This window comes from Solanum dulcamara, chromosome 7 (genome assembly GCF_947179165.1).
Source record: "Solanum dulcamara chromosome 7, daSolDulc1.2, whole genome shotgun sequence".
Taxonomy (NCBI): Eukaryota; Viridiplantae; Streptophyta; class Magnoliopsida; order Solanales; family Solanaceae; genus Solanum; species Solanum dulcamara.
The window spans coordinates 50,475,272-50,494,774 of NC_077243.1; positions in this window are offsets into that span (position 1 = coordinate 50,475,272).

Genomic DNA, 19,503 nt, shown 5'->3' on the forward strand with positions numbered 1-19,503 from the left:
GATTTTTATTAAAAGGAGAAATATAATGTAAATTTCCCAATAATCTTTGCAGTATAGTCCTATATGTTATAACATCAGGAAATTTTGAAGAAAAGTTAATAAATCTTTGAATGGGAGTAATCTTCCCTTAGAAAATATTATGTCTTACAAAGTGAACATCAGTTTAAACAAACTCATTTTTGGTTTAGATATAACCAAACCATTTTGTATAAAAAAAAGTTGAAAATATCAAGATGCTTGATATGTGTTTCAAATGTTTTTGAGTATACTAAAATGTCATCGATATAAATAATGAAAAAATCCAAATATGGATTAAAAATATCATTCATAATTTTCTGAAATTCAAAAGGAGCATTTTTTAAACCAAAAAGCATAACGTTCCATTCATATTGCCCAAAAAGAACATTAAAAGCAGTTCTATAAGTATGCTTTTTGAAAATATAAATTTGCCAATAACCTGATTTTAAATCAAATTTTGAAAATATATTGACATCATATAGTCTTGATGATAAATCTCTTTCATTTGGAATAGGATACCTAATCCATTTAAAAAATTTATTTATAGGTTTATAATTAATAACCAATCTAGGAACACCACATTTATTTTATGCTACATTATTGACATAAAAAGCAATGCATGACCAAGGAGAATTAGATGACTTTATTAAACCCTTTTGTAAAAGATTATCAATCTTTTTTTTGTAAAATTCCACTAATTCTGCATTCATTTGACAGGGAGCTAACTTAGTGGGAATGTCATCTTCACAAAAGTTATTCTCATAAGGAAGAGTCATAATATATTGTTTTCTGTTCCAAAAAGCACTTGGATGATCGACATAAATATCAATGTCCAATTGTTCAGAAATTAATTTGATTTTTTTCTGTAGGTTAGCAAAACGTAAAGTATCTAAAATATTTATGCTGTAAATTTCAAGCTATAAAGAATCAACATGCTTCTGTTTCATATTAATTAAAGCATTAATATCTCTGGTAACTGGTTTAGTTATAAATCTAAACGATATGTATTTATCATTATAACTAGCAATAAATTCTTTAGAATCAATTCTTGAGAAAGGATACATGACATTAATAAAAGGAGTTCCAAGTATAATTGGAGGATGCATTTGATCTTTTACTAACAAAAAAATGAGGAATGCATACTTTTTTCCGACAAATATGAGTTTTAGATAATTTATACTTTATATCTAAACTATGTTGAGATGCAAATTTAACAGCATGAGTAGTTTTTTCAAAAAATCTAGAAGGTATTAACTCATCTTGTATACAACTAACATCTGCTCCGCTATCAATCATTGTAGTGCTAGTACTGTGAATTCATTATTTATTAAAATATTACATTTAATATACCAACTATGAGCAATTACAATCTACAATATTCTTAAAAAAGAATTTTATTTGGAACTATCAATAAGTTCTTCAACTTTAACGTCAACCTTACCTTTTCCTTTATCAGTAGGAGGTGTTGAAACAAAATCATCCTTCTCATCATTCTCTAATTGAGAAATCTTATGATCATAAATTATTTGATTCTGTTTAAAAGTTTTAATCTCATTTTCAGTTTTTCAACTTTAATTTTTAAATCATTAAAAGAAGTGTCTCTTACTACAGTATCAGTCTTCTTGTCAACACGAGCAAGAACATATTTTATCGAATAAGGTTTTGAATCTTTAAGATCAAAATTATTTTTTGATTTAGAATATTTGAAGGATTTAGAAGATTGGGGGATAGATTCCATATCAATGATCTTATTCCTCATATTTTCATCCGAAATTTCTTTCAGTAATTCAATCACGTTTTCAGATGTAATTGTATTGACATTTTAATCTTCAAATTGTGATTGGAGTTTATAAAACTCATCAATTTTGCATGGATAATTATCACCTGTATAATTAGTACCACAATTAGCAGGCATGATATTATCATTATCAGAAAAATCAAGGAGCACAACCTCACTTTCAGATCTAGATTGTGACTTAGAGTAATAATCGGATTCTGAACCAGAAGTGTAGAACAAACCATATAGCTTGTCATGAAGATCTTCGTCAATATTTAAAGAGTTAAGTTTTTCAAGCTTACAATTCGGGGAAATATGTCCTTACTGGCCGCACATATAACATTTAACCTTTTTAAGATCTCTCTAAGAGAATTTTTTTGCAAATCTATTAGTTATGCAGTGAGCTTTCCTAGCTTCTCATTGTTCTTTACTTTGTCGAGAACGATGATGCTTTCTGTAAGGTCTATTATAGTCATCATCTTTATAACGTCTGTGTTTCTTATACCTTTTATCCTTTCTATTAGAAGGACCGGCTACACCGAATTGGCTATAGAAATCTCCTAGTTGTGACCACTCTCTTTTCTTGTCAACCTTAAGTTGCTGAGCAAATTTTAGCTCATTCACAGATTTAATCCTTCTTGGGTGCAAGTTCCAATTAACTAACCATAAGTAAACTGATCATGGGGAATTTCAGAGAAATTTCCCCTAAGAGTTTTCCTAACTCTTTCTGCAAATAATGCAGGAATTCCATCGATAAACTTGAATTTTCAATAAGTCAAATTACTTTCAGACAAGTCCGTTATCCAAATTAAAAAGGTATCTTTATACCACCTAAACTCCCCTAAATGCCTACACCGAAGGCCATTTAGTAAAGTTCTCAGAGAAGTTCTAGAAAGTAAAGCCCCTTTTGTTGTGTTGGGCAACATGGAATCTACCATTAAAATGTTCTAATATAGTAAGGATCAGTGTATAAAATGCATCTTGGCATTTTTTTTTTGCTAATTCATTCAACCTTATTACCATTCTCATCAATGTTTGCTTCCTTTAATACATCTTTTACCATGAAAGTGGTAATGGCATATTTAGCTTCATTGGATAAAATATTATCCCACCAGCCACACAGTTAGCCGGTAAATCCTGGAACAATCATCTTGCAAGTAGTATGATTAGAATTATTATTAGTAGATTGACAGTTAGTAGCCTACATAAACATACGATGCACAAGAATAAAGACTTTTCTATCAGTCAAGCCATCAAGATTTCATTCATAAATTTGATCACCTCTATAAGCGATATTGATTTGAATCCAATCTCTTTTCTTTATTAGAACATCTTGAGGAGTAGGACGAGGATAATAATAAGTCATCATGGCGGTTTGGTAACATACTTGCCGTCTTTTATTGACCTATCTTGTTCTCCTCGAAATTTTTCAATTTGGAAAATTATCAATTATCCCGATAGATTTAGTACTTAGGTTAGAAAGATTTTTACCAAGAAGTTTTTCTAAATCATTTAAAAACTTAGACTATAAATGCTTTATTTTAATAGGTCGCTGAATATGAGTTGGAATATTAACAATAGATGATTTACTTCCTGAAGTAAAAGCTGTATCAGTTGCTTTTAAATTCATATTCATAGATTTGACCAAAATGATAAACTCATCGAGTTTTTATCAAGTGAACTAAGATGTTCACCTATAACTTTAACATATAAACTCAAATAATTATTTCGAGCAATCAAATTAATTATCTCATTTATGCTAATTTTAGCAACATTATTATCAATGAATTTTTGACAAATGAGAAAGTAAGACCTGTATTATTGGGTAAAATAAAATTGTTTTGATGAGAGTAAAGTACTTTAATTAGATTACCACTTCCATATTTAAAGGTTCTTTGTTCTAAAAACCTTTATGTATAAAGGTAAATAAGTGGTTATAAACCAAGAACAAAATACATAATTTAATTACGCAATGTATAAGTTTCATAAAACTGTTGAGAAATATTATTTAAATGATCTTGGATATAAGCCTCAAAAAATAAAGTTTTAAACTTGTCCCATTTATTTTGACGAAATTCATTATCAATATGTTGACAAGCCAGAGAACCTAGACTAAAATTAATTTGATGTATCATCATTTAATTCTTATTGCAGTCAGACACCTCATTAGGGTCAAAATCCATTTCGAATACAGTAGAATTTATATCAGACAACCTATCAGCTGCTTGCACAATATTTATCTTAGAGTCAATCTTAACCCTTTCTACAATCTTTTAACACAAAGTATCACTTAGAGTATGCAAAGATAAGGCCCTATTTCTTGCTGGACCATAAATAGGAACGTCAGGAGTAATAGAGGAAGTATGTTGAATTTCAGAGAAAGATCTATACCCTAAGAAAGATCGTCTATTATAAATAAGAGATTTATAAATCGGAGATTTGTCGGTAAATTGAATATATATCCTACCATCATGATTCTGAGTAATATGAGAATAATTACTATTAGTCAAATCATTTATGACCTAATTTATGGATATAACCGAATCCAAAGTCCATGTAGTTGGAAATTAATTTCTTCCCACTTGATAGGTATCCTTGTGGTGACCTTAGACTTTGTGAAATTAGTTTCTACCAATATAGTCTGGTTCGATGTATCATATAATTTGCATTTAGGATTCAGAGTAGACAATAATTTATAATATATTCTATATGATAAACATATAAGTTCAGATCCAGGGGTATAGTTATAACCATGCATAGTAACATTTAATCTTAAAGCATCAAGAATATTGACATTAGATAGGGACAACTGAAGATTAGGTTGTATGTTGAAATAAATCAGACCTTAGGCCACAGTAGATTCAATCAACCCCATCAACGATTGTCTAAAATTTAAATTTCTAGCATCTCGTAAAGCTGCTATAAAGGCTTCTAGTAACACTTTAAGAGTTAAAGGCTTAAAAGCAATTTGAACCATGCCAATATGCAAAAAGTTGAATTTATATCTATAAGAATCAATCTCATTTATTTAGTAAACAAATAGTTTTCTCATTAGAATTAAGAGCCAGAGATTTTTCAGTTGCTTTTATCAACTGCTTAAAAGAAAATTTATCAAACCAACTATAATCATATATGGTTTTAGTATCAAATTTTGGAATCATCCATTTTTTTAGTAAATCGAGATCTTGAGGTATATCTACCTCTTCTAGTCTAGTACTTTTAGTACTAATTTCTCCAAGATACATAATAAAGAAATGATATCTATGCTGAATACTTCAGATCTATTACATGTTTACCAAGAAAGATTCTAAGCTCTGATACCATAACAACCAGGTTTTACAAGGAGGGCGGAAGTCTGCACGGCCATCCAGATCTAGTTCAAAATAATACCATTAATCTTAAAGGAAGGCGGTAGTCGCGCAACCAATAAAGATAAAATCAAAATATGAAAGATTTTTATTTAGCTTTATTATTATTTAGCTTTGTTGTTGTTTTAGTTGTTATGATTGTTATTGTTATTGTTATTGTTATTGTTATTGTTGTTGTTATTGTTATTGTTATTATTTATTTTTTTCCTTCTGCTTGTGATGGTCCATTACCTATGGTTCTGGACTGTGGTGTACGCTTACCTACTGGTGGGTTAGTAGTAGGTGTCATTATGACTTAAGAAATTAGGTCATGATAGAGAGGTATCAGAGCTTATGTTTGCCATTATCATCATTATAAGAGCAAATGCCTAGTAGAGTCCTGCGGATCGGTATAGAGACATTTGTATCCTATCTTCAAGAGGCTATAGGGTATTTTAGGGAAACTTTATTCTTAATTCCTTATCATGTGAAATTTCTTTAATCAACCTCTAAATACTTTATGGGAATTCATTCCTCCTTAGATGGATAGTATGAGCTTTTCGAAGGGTGTAGCTAGGGCATCAACACATACTACCTAAGCTTTGACAGTATCTACGACCACCTTGTCTCATTTGGATACAGCGTTAGAGATTTCATGTTTCGATGAGCATACACCATATGTAAGAGTAGTTTTGGGTGCACCGAGTTATTTGCAGCCTAGGGTTGCATTTGTAGGTCCTCAATAGGGCTTCGTCGGTCTCTGAGTATGTGATAGAGTTTCTAGAGTGTACAGGGCATGCTCCTACACTATTTCTAATAGAGAGAGACATGACACAAGGATTTATTAAGTGATTGATTTTGCCACTATGCCTAACATGAAAGCACTTGATAGTAGTTGGGTCTACTTTTCCCTAGGTGGTTAGTTATGTGAGGTTTATGGAGAATGCATTTATGGAGACTTATAGAGATGGGTATAGCAGATCCCATCATCAATGCAGTAGAGTACCACCTCGATCTGAGTTAGGCCTTCTCCTTAGGAGGGCTATACTTACCCTCGACCTACCAGACCTATAGCAGAAGCACCTCAAGTTCCAGGTGGTCCTTTGATAGCTTATGGTACCCACAGTAGATGGAGTTTATGACAGACTTCTCAGGGTGTGCCTTTTGAGCATCCAGGTTCTAGGGTTTATTCTATGCCAGCTAGGCCATCTTAGTGGGTTGTAATTAGTAGGAGGTATTATACCTGCAGTGAGTTGGGGTATTTGGCTAGGGATTTCCCTATAGTCACACCTCGTAAGCGACATGCTTGATAGGACAGCATTCGTAGGGCCTATGGACAATTAGTTAGATGTGGAAACCATTTCTCACAATTAGCGGTATAGGTGTTTAGTTCAAGGCTAGGCGCATTCCATCCCATGCCTCTTCGGGTCAAACAGAGGACAAGGCTCCAGGTATTAATTAGATTTGAGTAAATTTTATTTTTAGGACCTTTCTTGCTTGTAGTGCTTGGGTGTTGGGATCTTCATACCCATTGGTAATTGCTTGACTTATTAGATTTATCTTGCAATTCTTGTGATTACTTTACTTAGACTTATATGGGCGTGCTTACGTAGCCTAATTACTTGCCTATTGTTTGCTATGACAACTTTACTAGAAGCTATGTGTATGTGTTTAATCCTCTAGGTGATTTCTTTTAGTAGTGGATCATTTTAGTTTACTATTATGCTGCAGTAGTGGTAGAGTTATACCTTGTAGATGTTGAACTCAATTGATTGGTTTGGTGGATTTTTGTTTAGTCATTCTAGAGTTTTCTTTGGTTTGTCCCTTCCCCTTCCTAGTTTTCCCCCTAGTGTACTAAGCTGATGTAAGGTTTCTACAAAGAGAATGGTGTATTAGTAGTTATAGCTCTTGTGGTCTAGTGTAGGTCTCGTTCATTGATTCTTTCATTGTTCGATCTCTTACTTTTCGAATTGGCTGGGTTGTCTCTTCATAGTAAGTTTGATAGTCAAATTATTAGTTTAATTAGTGGTATAATGTGGTGTCAGATGGCTATGTTGAGTTGGGAAGGCTGGAAATGGAATTGTCTTTGTTTATTCTAAGCATGTCGATATTTTAGCTTGAAATGTTATGTAAAAAGAGGTTTTATTGGGTTCATGGAAATAGTGGTTTTCTTATACTTGTGACCGACCACCAATTAGTGAGAAGGGGTGATTTTGGGGTGAGAGCATGTATATTTATGAGTCGTGGTTTATCAGAAATGCCTTGGTGTGCCCTTGTGACTTATGGACTTTTAGGTGGTTAGTCAATACATCTCAGAAATTTCAATCATGGTGTTTTTTTACCCTACAATCAGGACTACCTTCAATCTCGGTGATTCCATGTTATGACTTGGTTCTAACGGTACACTACAATTGGTGTGTCAATGGTACAAAGAGTCAAATTGTTGATTTGGGTCTTGTGTTGTGTGTGCTTTGACTATTTTAGACTTTGGCTTCCATGGGCGAATGGAATTTCTCTTAGAAAACTCAACCTTAGGATGGGGTCAAAGTAATTCATAGAATCATCTCTTGATTTATTGTTAAGGATGCGAGGTTGGTGTGTGTCATTGTAGTTAACTGGCATTGTTCCTTGTGGCGTTCCTTGCAGTGGTCTATTTTTATTATGGTTACTCTTTAAAAGGGGTTTATATGGTTGTATATTACCTTCCAGCTCAGTTACTCTTGTATTAGGGTGGTTGGCTCTAATTTGCACTTGTGGTCCGATACATGGACTCATGGTAGTAGTTTCAATTACTTTTTGGTTAGATTCTCATATTAATTTAGTTTTTAGAAGTCCCGTTGATAGCAGAGAGACATTGGAGTTGGTCTTAATGCAGTATTCTTTCCACCAGTAGACTTGGTTGTCCCTTGGAGTAGCCTCTTCAATTTTGAAGATAGATTTCAAACTCAGGTTAATGCGAGTCATTGGGTTAAAACTTTATGTTTGTGCCTTGGTCTTAGTTACTTACCTTTAGTTCTTGCCACTCTTCAAAGTTCAGGTAGTGTTTACATTTCCCTCGTAGTTATTTGGGTTATGTTTAGATGGTGCTAGGAGTTGTTATACGGTTTAGGATGGGTAGTATACCCATGATGACTACAAGTCTTGAGTTTGGAGTATTAAGCAAAGAATTCGACTTAGGAGTTATTTAGAATCTTCTCTTGTCTGTTAGTCGCCTAATTCTGAGGTATCTATGTGATTTTGGTTTACCTCGGATTAGTCTATTGCACTCAGTTGAGTTTGTTCTTGTTGGGTGGAAGTCCATATCAAAAGAGAAGAATTGGAAGTTGGATTGAGTTATTGATGACAAGAAGTGAATTTGGGAGTTTTCTCTTAACCTGAGTTCTGGGTTGGCGTTGCCCGACCCGAGAGCGTATTTGTAAGTCTAGAGGAGATTGCGGGCATATCTTTCTAATCTTTTCATGCCCTTGGGTCCTTTTATACCCTTTGACTTTGGAGGATGAATTGTAATGATCCTCAAGGTCATTTTTGTCTTTTATGATCTTTTCAGTGTTTAGATCTTTCTTGTAGTGACTCCAAGCCATTTATGACTTGGTGGCACTGACAGTTCGGTCACTTGGTCGTTCATTTAGTTTTATGCCCATTTCTCTATTTTTGAGCTATTGAAGTTTGAATGGTTGACTCCGATCATAACTTTAAGTAAATGACCTCAGAATAAAATTCTGACAGTTCCATCAACTTTGAAATAGCCAAATTAGGCTAGTAGCATGGTCGACATAAGTATTGAGGCAATTGGTATGAGTTTGGGGTGATTTGGTTCTTTTGCCTTTAAAATTTAGCCTTTAGTTGTCTTTAGTCAACATTCTTGGTAAATGTGCTCGGATTGAGATTTTGTAAGTAAAGTTAGCTCCGAAATATTGAATTTGGTCTAGAACGACCTTTCGTGTGGTTCCCAAGGCTTTCAATCTCATTTTGAGCCTTCTTATAAAATTGGCAAAAACTTTTCTTGGGTATGGGACCCATATTTTGTGGAGACTACCTCAGATGGGAATTTCAACTTTACCATTGAGTCTGGAATATCAAATTTGTTGGGTATCATATATCATTTGTACAAGGTTTTGAACTAAAAGTTTAGCTGGTGCAGCCCTTTCTGGTGCACCTCTGATTTGGTCTCCGCGTTCATAGACTTGGTCCCTGCATTTACAGAGGTTAGGGAATTTTCCCTCCGCATTCACACACCTAGTCCCCATATTCACAAAGAAGAGGGAGCCTTCCCTCCGCATTCACGGACTTGGTCCCCGCGCTCACGGAGGTTTTCTGGATGGTATTCTTATTAAGACCAACAGCTATTCCAACCCCAACCCCAATATTCATTCTTCGATTTTAGGAGCTAGGAAACTCCAATTTGGGCCATTCCAATTGTATTTGATCGATGAAGTCGTGGGTACGTGTTGGTATGTTCAGAGAAGCATGCAAGGTGTCAGTTTGAGGTAATTTCTGCCCCAAAGAGTTTGCCCTAGCTTAGTTTAAGATTTAGTGGTGATTTATTATGTTGGGCTATTTTATCTCATTTTGTGCGATAATTTGTGCCCCATTTTGGTATAAAAGCTCAATAATGCATTTAGAACCTTCTCATAGAGTCATTTTTTGGAATTTCCATCATGGGTCCCACAATCCCATTTTGACCAATTTTAGGTCCATCTCTAAAAAATATGATTTTAGTCTCAAAATGTCTGTATTAACGAGGTGATCAACATTTTGATATCATGGAGGTATTTTGAATTGTTTTTGGAGAGAACATCTACCTGGAAGTGGTCTTGGAGTGTGCATGTTCGACTTTGAGGTAGGCTGCGGTCTCCTTCCTTTTGATTGAATTTTATGAGGTAGTGTTTAGTATAAATTACTTGTGGTTTGGACTATATGTGATGGGTTAGGTTCGATTTCTGGTTTATCATTTCCTTGTCTTGATATGAGCCTTAGGCTGGGTTTCCTTTATAAGATGTCCAGTGTAGTTGGTAATATTGTTGATTGTGCCTTAGTTTGTCCTTGATTTGAATACTTTAGGTGGCTTGTTCGATGTTTATGATAGTTGGCGGATTTGTGTCTTAGACTTGAGTTTGGGGTGACCTTTCGTTGATGTAGCCGTTGTTGGCGAGAGTTTCTAAGACTTAGTGTTCTTCTCTATTGTAGCACCTAGTTTGGAGCCTTTGATTAGTGGTTTTCACCTAGTTAGGTTTGTGAATTACTATTGGGCCCCATTCCTAGATTTAGAGCTAGAATCCTCTATGAGTTCTTTTTGCCATTTGGATGGGCTAACTGTGTTTGTATTCCCAAGGTTGTATTCCTAATTGGATTGGGGGGTTTTGATTGACTAGCCGAGAACTTGTTTCCTCATATCCTCCTCCTTGTTACCCAGTCTTACGACCCAAACTAGGGCCAAGTCGTGATACAAGGATTCGAATTATGAGGGATCCCAACCAAGCCATATTAGCATATGTTACATTCATAAGGTAAAGAACATAGTAGTTAACCAAAAGTAACAACTCAAGCGAATGGGTCTAAGGGATAGAAAACTCAATCAATGTTCAACCGATCTACATCACAATAGCGTCTAAACATGCCTCTAGTCTAGTCTTTGATGAGGGCTTAGGACGAGCTCCTAGTTTACGCGAATATAAGGAAAATTCAAGTAAGCAAAAATGAAAGAAAGTCTTGTCCTTAATGGAATGAGGACTCACCAACTTCTTGGAGAAAACTAAGCACTCTAGCGATGAATCGGATTATGAATGTCCGCCCCTACATTATGAGACAATGTAGACAAAAAATATATTAGATCATAGAAGGTACTAAGTATGTGATATATGCATAAACAAGTAATAGGACGTGATCAATATGACATAGGATGCATGACCAACATAATGAACATAAGCAAAGCTTAAAAGCATTTGAAAACGTATGAAAACTTATAGTCAATGCATATCATAAAACTCATAGCTTAACTTTCAACTTGTGTGGGATAAGACCTTTAACCGACATCTTAAGACCATCTGAGCTATGCCATGGAATCCAATATAACCCACATTGAGAAAGGGGAGGCTACCTTGACAGGGTATACTCCTTTATGGTACTCAACTCCACTTAATTATGATATATGTGGATCCACTAGCTAAGACATGAAGTTAACCTATGTGGGAGTCATTGTTTGGGACTTTAGGTTGTTACTAGGATTCTCTTGGATAACTAACAGCATTATCGGACTGAACCCCACCTTGAAGTCCTCGCGGTGCTTAATTAATATCCCAACGGAACTCATTAAAATATGAACATAAAAATTATAGGGAAAGATAGTAACTACCTATCAATCCATCTTTATAAAGCATATTAAGAGTAGCTCATTAACTTTAGTTATTCGTAAGAATTACTAACTTTGGTGAGAATTGTCCTTCTCACCATCTTAAACATGATAAGTGAGAATTGTACTTATCACACCATAATAATTTTCTTTGATTATAATTGATAATCATCATAAATTTCATCTTTAAATCATAATCTCAACTTTAAATGATAGATATTTCCTTGAAATCCATTAAACTCAGAGTCAACTCATGAAAATCATCTTTAACTTCATTATTATAACTTAGAAATAGCTTTATGGATAGGTATTCATAATTCAACACAAAATCATACACTTCATGTGAAAACATTCTTAGAATAATCATTGATAACAATTCATAATGAAATTGAAATAGCCTAATGCAATTCATCAAAACTAGGGTTTATAAACCATTGAAAATCTGGAAAAAAAAAACTTGAGAAAACTTTGGGACACCATGGGTGAAAGGAACCCGTGAATCAATCCCCACATACCTTGATTTAAATAACTTAGAATTGAAGAAAAAACCTCGGTGAAATATGAAACCCTAGCTTGAAACTTAGAAAAAAATCCTTGAGAGAGTTTAGTTCTTGCCTTAGAAGATTTTAGAAGAATGATTTTAGAATGAGGGAATTTCAAAGGATCGGATAGATATAGGCTTGAACTTATCCATGATTATGTCTAGGTTCATTGAATTGAACTTGGATAATAATATAAATACCCTTTATTAAACATTCGAATTTGGACCTACGAATTGATTCTATGAGTCGTAGAAAAGATGATGAACTGTCAAGATGAGTCGTTCTGCAGGCTTGGGAAAACTCTGAAAAATCAAGCTTTTAAAGTTTGTAAATGAGTCATTTCTATGACTCGTGTTCATGATTATGAGTCTTAATATGACTTCGTCCCACAGGTTTCAAACCCTGCAAAGCAACAAACTTATTTGGTGGTTGGTTATGGCATGCATTACATTAGATCCTTGTTTTCTCATGAATGTAGTCGACCCCGATGTATGCATTGGTTCTTGGCATTGATTTAAGAAAAGTGGGTTGTAGCCTGAACTATTTTATATTAATTTTTAATGTGGTCGTACTACCTTTATTACTATTATTTTTAGTAGATTGTAGGCATCGAGGAAGCGCTCATTCTATGATATTGAATCGAGGCATCAAGGATGCGCTCATTTAATTATTTTGGTTTGGTCTGAGAGAGTTCCTGACCCTTTCTATACTAATTTGACTATTTATCTCTTGTCACCATGATAGAGCATATTTTAATAATCGGACATACAGATTGATGCATACATATATTGATATTAGACCTGGATCGAGACCAGACAAGTATATAGAGGCATTCTCGAGCCCCTCATGGCGATCCTAGAGAGACGCATGTTCCTTACTTCCTGGCCAAGAATGGAAGTCAGTGTATATATCTTGGTATGAGGACTTTGCATTGATGGTAATACTAGTTTTACTGCATGAATTTCAATCATATATGCATTTCCTATAACCAGCATAGATGTTTGTACTTGTTGGTAATATAGGATGTTATGCGGGTTTACTTGTTTGTGAGTGAACATCCAGGGTATATAGGGGCTAGGGAGGTATTGTCTAACTATTTGTAAACTTGTAGGGGTATAAAAGGTGGTCTCTTGTTTGAAGGTATTTATTGCCCTTGTTCTTATTTATCTAATATTTTTTGCAGGAATTTAGTTGATATGATCCTTTAGTTCTTTATATGATATATGTGTTTACTTCTATTAGTGGGTTTTCACTTAGTTGTCCCCATTCGTAGTGTGTTATCGTATTTAGGTCTTGGGCTGGCGCCACCAGGTACATCGTTGGATTTCTTTCTTATTTTCTATCTTCTTTCTTTCTTATATCTGATGCTTCTTATTACAGGCTTCCATATTATTCTTATTAGTTACTTGTGATATATACTCCTTACTTATATGTTCTTTATACTTGCTTTATCTTTGGAGCTTAATCGGCTGATGCCTGCTGAGTACCACTTTTTGGTATCATACTATACTTTTGCACTATTGATTATAGTACGAGCTTTCCTTGCTGATTTTGATATAGTGCGGAGTAGCTCCTGGATTTTGGAGACTTGGGTGAGCTCTTGGCGTTCGATATTGCCTTTCTCTGTCTATTTCAGCTTGGACTAGTCTTTATTTTATATTCAGAGATAGTTGCACAATTATTGTATTGGTATAAACCTTGTACTTTCTTATTTGGTTTAGTAGCTCGACTACCGACTGATACCATCTATTGAGGGTTATCATGTTTTATTTATATTATTCATCTTTTCTTATTACTATTATTATTATTCATTTCTTTTCTTCTACTTGTGATGATCTATTGCCTATGGTTTTGGACTGTGGGGTAGGCTTACTTTCTGATGGGTTGATAGTAGATGCCATCATGAGTTAATAAATAGGGTTGTGACATCTACCCTCCCTATCAACTTTTCCTGTGAGTGGACAATGCTTTTGACTGACTGTCCGAGATTGGACAACACTTTGTTTTGGCATATGGCATTCTCTGATTGCCAATTGAGTGTTGCCTCTATGTTGCTTGATAGCATATGTTCTCCCATTGGCAGGATAACTTTCTTCTGTGGTATTTTTGGAGCAATTCTTAGGTTATCCTTTTCAAATGATTGTTATGAGGGAAATTCATATGTGTGATTAGAGCTTGCATGGGATAACATGAACATTTATGGTGCAGTATCTTTAAGGGAGGTTTTATTTGATGGAGTAGGTAACACTAGCTAATCTTGGGGTTTATATGAGTCAAAGAATTGATATTTCTCTTCTTCTGTTTTCCAATTGGCCTTTTGATAGAAGTATTCATTATAGTCTTCTTCATCGTCAGATTAGTCATTGACTACTTCAGTTTATTGACTCTCCGTGTAGTCACAGTCTATATCCCATGGGATATGCCCTGTAAAAGGACATTTGTACCAGTGTACTTTATGACCTTCTTGATTGAATTATTATATCCAATCACTGTCATTTTCGCAAAACTCGGATATGTCTTTTGGGTCAAAAATCTTCTCCTCGGCAAATTTATTGAAGGCTTTGTACAAGTATATAGAAAAGGCAGTTTTATGAAATATTTTTAGGTGAGTGTGGTCGAAGCTTACAAAGACTGTATTATAGGACTTTTTGGTAAATATAGGCTCAATTAACTGGAGAGGTTGAGGCTAGTCTCTTAACTTCTCATAGTGTGTGACCCATAAATAGGGGAGAACTTTGACATGTTCTTCTCTAGATATTTGCCTCAGGATCTGGGTGCAATTTGTAGTGTCGTTGATGGCATCTACATTCAGGAACAAAACATCTTGGCCACCTAGAAAAGATAGGTCCATGGCATGGTTCTGGACTCTCCAAGGTAGCTGATAGTAAAGGTTGTCTATATAAAATATTTAGATTGTGGAGCTCCAAGGATTTGGACCAGTATATTCAATGCCTCCATCAGGTATGGATAATTTAGAGACATGTTAAAGTTGGGGAATATCATAACAAAGACAGCCCCAATGTTGAGGGTGATTTCTGATATACCTAAGTTCACATGTTGGTACCCATTGTATCGGGTATCTAGAAGGGAAAGACCCACCATATCTAGCTAGACATTTCTTCCATGATACGCCAACGCAACACTGAAAGCACCAAAATGGATATGGGTGTAACCCAGGCTTTTCCACTGATGTGGAAATTCCTCTGGCATCTATAGGGTGATGAACTATTCTTTTTGATTTGTAAGAATAGGGTGCTGGGAAAGTTTTGATGCAACAACATATTCTATAGTTCCTATTGGCTTTTGTCATACCATGGAGCGAATTTTCAACCAAGGATTACAGGACCTTTTTACAAAGGCTAAATTTGGATTTTAGGGAGGTAGCTATGTGGAAGATATAATATTATCCAAAGGTAACACATCTACTTTGTAAAGGTAGTCGTATTTACATGAAAAGTTGTACAATCTATTGTATGGTTTATGGAGAGCCTCAAATGCCCATGTTATGTCGAAAAAAGTTGTACTATCTATCTACGATTTATGGAGAAAGTAATTAGAAAAGCTACTGTGGTTGGAATTTCATGAAGTTATGATAGCATGTCACCTGTATGGATGTGACCGCCTATTAACCTTGTTATAGTTATGTTCTTTCTGGTCTTTCATGGCATATGGTTCCTAACAGCCTACGTTAACCCGAAAGCTATTGGGATCTCAATCTTGCGAGTTTGCCCATGTGTCTTCCCGTGCCCTTGCTCACTTCCCCTATTGGTATCACAGTCAGACTATCCTCTCCAGAAGGAGGATCAAGGTTTCGCATAAGGTATCAGAGCCACACTATCCTCTATCCATAGTCTTTCATAAATAGTTATAGTTTCTTTCTTTAGAACTTTGAAAAACAAGACGTTTCTATTTGTGTATTTCCTTAGTTTTTTAGAACAAATATCTCTGAGTTTTTATTGTCCCAAAAGAACAAAAATATATCTGTGTTAGATTCTTTACCATCTTCCAATTCCAGTCTTTACCTTCTTCCTCCAATTCCTATAAACCTGTGTCTCTTCCATCTGCGTCTAGTCTATGTAAATCTTTAGAAAAAGAAAATATGTCTCCTACTCTGAGTAAAACGTTGTCATGTAAATATGACTACCTTTACAAAGTAGATGTTTTACCTCCAGAAAATAAAATATTTTCTACATATCTACCTCTCCTAAACCTATATTTGGCCTTTGTAAAAAAGTCCTATAATCCAAGGTCGCAAATCAGCTTCTTGGTCCAACATAACCCAAAAGGATTCTAAGAATATGTTACAACATCAAAACTTGACCAGCACCCTATTCTTGCAAATCAAGAAGAATAGTTCATCCCCCTACAGATGCCAGAAGACTTTCCATGTCAGTAGAAAAGCCTGGGTTATACCCATATCCATTTTGGTGTTGCCACAGTTGCATCGATGTATCATGGAAGAAAAGTCTAGACCATTGTGGCATATCTTTCCCTTCTCGATACAAGATATAACAAGTACCAATAATTGAACTTGGGTACGTATAAAATCACCCTCAACGTTGGGACTTTATTGGTCACGATATTTCCCAACTTCAACATAACCCTACATGATCCATATTTGATGGATGCGTTGAAGATACATGTCCAAATTCTTGAATTTCCAGAAGCTAGAGATGCTATATAGGAAACTCTTCACTATCATCTAGCTTAGAGAGTCTAGAACCATGCCATGAACCTATCTCTTCCGGGTGGCCAAGATGTTTTGTTCCTAAAGGTAGATGCCATAAACAGAACCAATAGTGCACCCAGATCCCGAGGTAAATATCTAGAGAAGAACTTGTAAAAGTTCTCCCTGATTTATGGATCACAAACTATGAGAAGTTGAGAGACCATCCTCAACCACTCAAGTCCATTGAGCCTATATTTACCACAAAGTCCGAAAATATAGTCGCTATAAGCTTCGGTCACTCTCACCTCAAAAGCCTCCACAAAATTCCTTCTCAACATACATGTACCAACCCTTCGATAAATTTACAGAGGAGGAGCCTTTTGACCCAAAATACATATTAGCATTGTCACGACCCAAGCCTAGGGCCTAAACGTGACATGGCGAATGAGGAACCCGAAAGTACCTCAAACAAGCCTCTTAGCATTCTTTTAGCCATTCATAGGTAATGATGATAAATAAAAAAGCGGAAATCATAATAGTAAATCTTCAACTTACATATGTCCAACAATACCTCTAACTATTAGATTAAACAGGGCTAAGACAAGTCCATAGCTCACCCTCAATCATAATAGAAGAAAAGCCATAGTAAAATATCTTAACATATCATAAGCTAGAAAGATAAAAGAGTATTGTTCTCGGAACATGGGAACTCACCAAAAGTAGTCTTCAACGAAATCTCAACTAGCCACGTGGAGAAGAACGAGGAGGAGCATTGATTCCTACATGATGATATCATGTAGGCAAAAGAGTATGCGTTAGTACTTTGAATATACTAAGTATGTAAGGATGCATGAACATTGAGGAAATATTATAACATTTATGTAATATGAAACATAATGTAATGCATGCATAATAAATCATATAGAAATCCTTTAAAACATTCATTTTGTGGGAAAATAACCATAACCAACATTTAAGACCATGCAAGCTATTACATGGAATCCAACATAACCCCCTACGTTGGCCGGGGAGACCACTTGCCAAGTAGAACTCCGTCGACTTCATTCATTTCTTTAACTTTAACTTTAAGGGCTATTTATGGATCCATTAGTCTAATCCTACAAGGGCTCCTATATTGGCACATAGTTAATGAGACAAGGGGTTGCTACTAGGATTCCCTTACCGAATCCCACCTCAATGCCTCATTCGGTGCTAATTCAATCCCACAGAATAGTTTAATACTTCAAAATATTCATAGCATATAACTTGAGAATTCAAACATCATATTCGGTAGAATAGCTCATTAAAACATTTGATACTTCAAATATGCAAGAATTGTCCTTATTGCATAAAGAATCCATCATTCATATCATTTCATCATTCTTTCAATTCATAAGACTCTCTTTTGATCATAGATATTACTTTCATAAACATTCATTTTGAGTCAAAGATTTCAAGTCAAACTTTTATTAAAAATATAGTAAAACTAGGTGGGTTCAAATTACTTCAACTTGTAAATATGTATGTAAATAAATATACATAAATACTTTGAAATCCATTAATTAAAAATCATGCTTTAAACAACCCACCATTAATTTCAAGAACCTTTAAAGAGATAAATAGAGAAATTTCTTGTAAACCATCAATTCATACATATGAAATAATGTAGCATCAAAATAGAACAATAATCATTAGTTTAATCATGATTCATGCTATTAAGAATAAATAAGAATTACCCATAAAAATATTTTACTTGAAATCAAGAGGTTTAATTGAAAGTGTTTTTAGACTACATGGGTAGAAGAACCCTTGGATAAACACCCTCATAACTTAGAGTAAAGCTTAAAGAAAATAAACATAGTTTATCATATAATTAAAATACTTTAGATATGAGAGTGGACGGAATACTCTCATTGAAGCCTTACATACCTAGAATCTGAAGCTTTAGTCGGAAACCGAAAGACTTAATGAACACTCTTGAGTCCTAGCTTTTCTCCTCGCCGGAATATTTTGTGTACTACCCGGAGTATATGAATTACCGAAATAGTATTTCTTCACTACTAAGAACTAAAACTATATTTGAGAATGTGTAAAGAAGTGTATAGAGAGAAGATTTGCTTGAGAAAGCTTGATGAATAAAATGAGGAAATAAGGTGGGTATTTATAGGTGGGAAAGAGGGACCTAACAATAAATAAAATAATTATAAAGAAAAATCTAAAAATTTAATAGAAAATTATGATGTCATGGATGATGTTAATTGGAGGACAATTTATTTCATGAGTGATGTCAAATGTATCTAGATCTATCCATGGTAGGTGAAATGAGTTATCTTTGACAGAATACTCCTTTTCAGAGCTGCTTTTGAACAAGATAAATTCATTATTAGGATTTGGTGTCTCATAAAAATTGTAGATATAGAAGTCTAGTTTTATGTCGTTCAATAATAAACCAATTTGGAGCATCCTACAAGGAGATATGAATTTTATTCTACAAATACTCCATTTCATCATAGCACACTATCTTACAATAATTAATTTATTTGACCTACTTAACCTCTGAAACTTAAATTATGGTCTTCACAAAAGTTGTAGGTAATGATCTTGCAGTTATTCAGAAATTTGAATCACCTAATTTGGATAAAACTATAATAAGTTATAACTAAACTACAGAGGCTGTATCATTTTTAGGCGAGAATTGAAACATTGTATACAACGTTTTTAGGGGATGTTACATTATCTCCCCCTTGGGAACATTCGTCCTCGAATGAGGAAAAACTTAGCTTGAGTAGAGTAGAGTATAA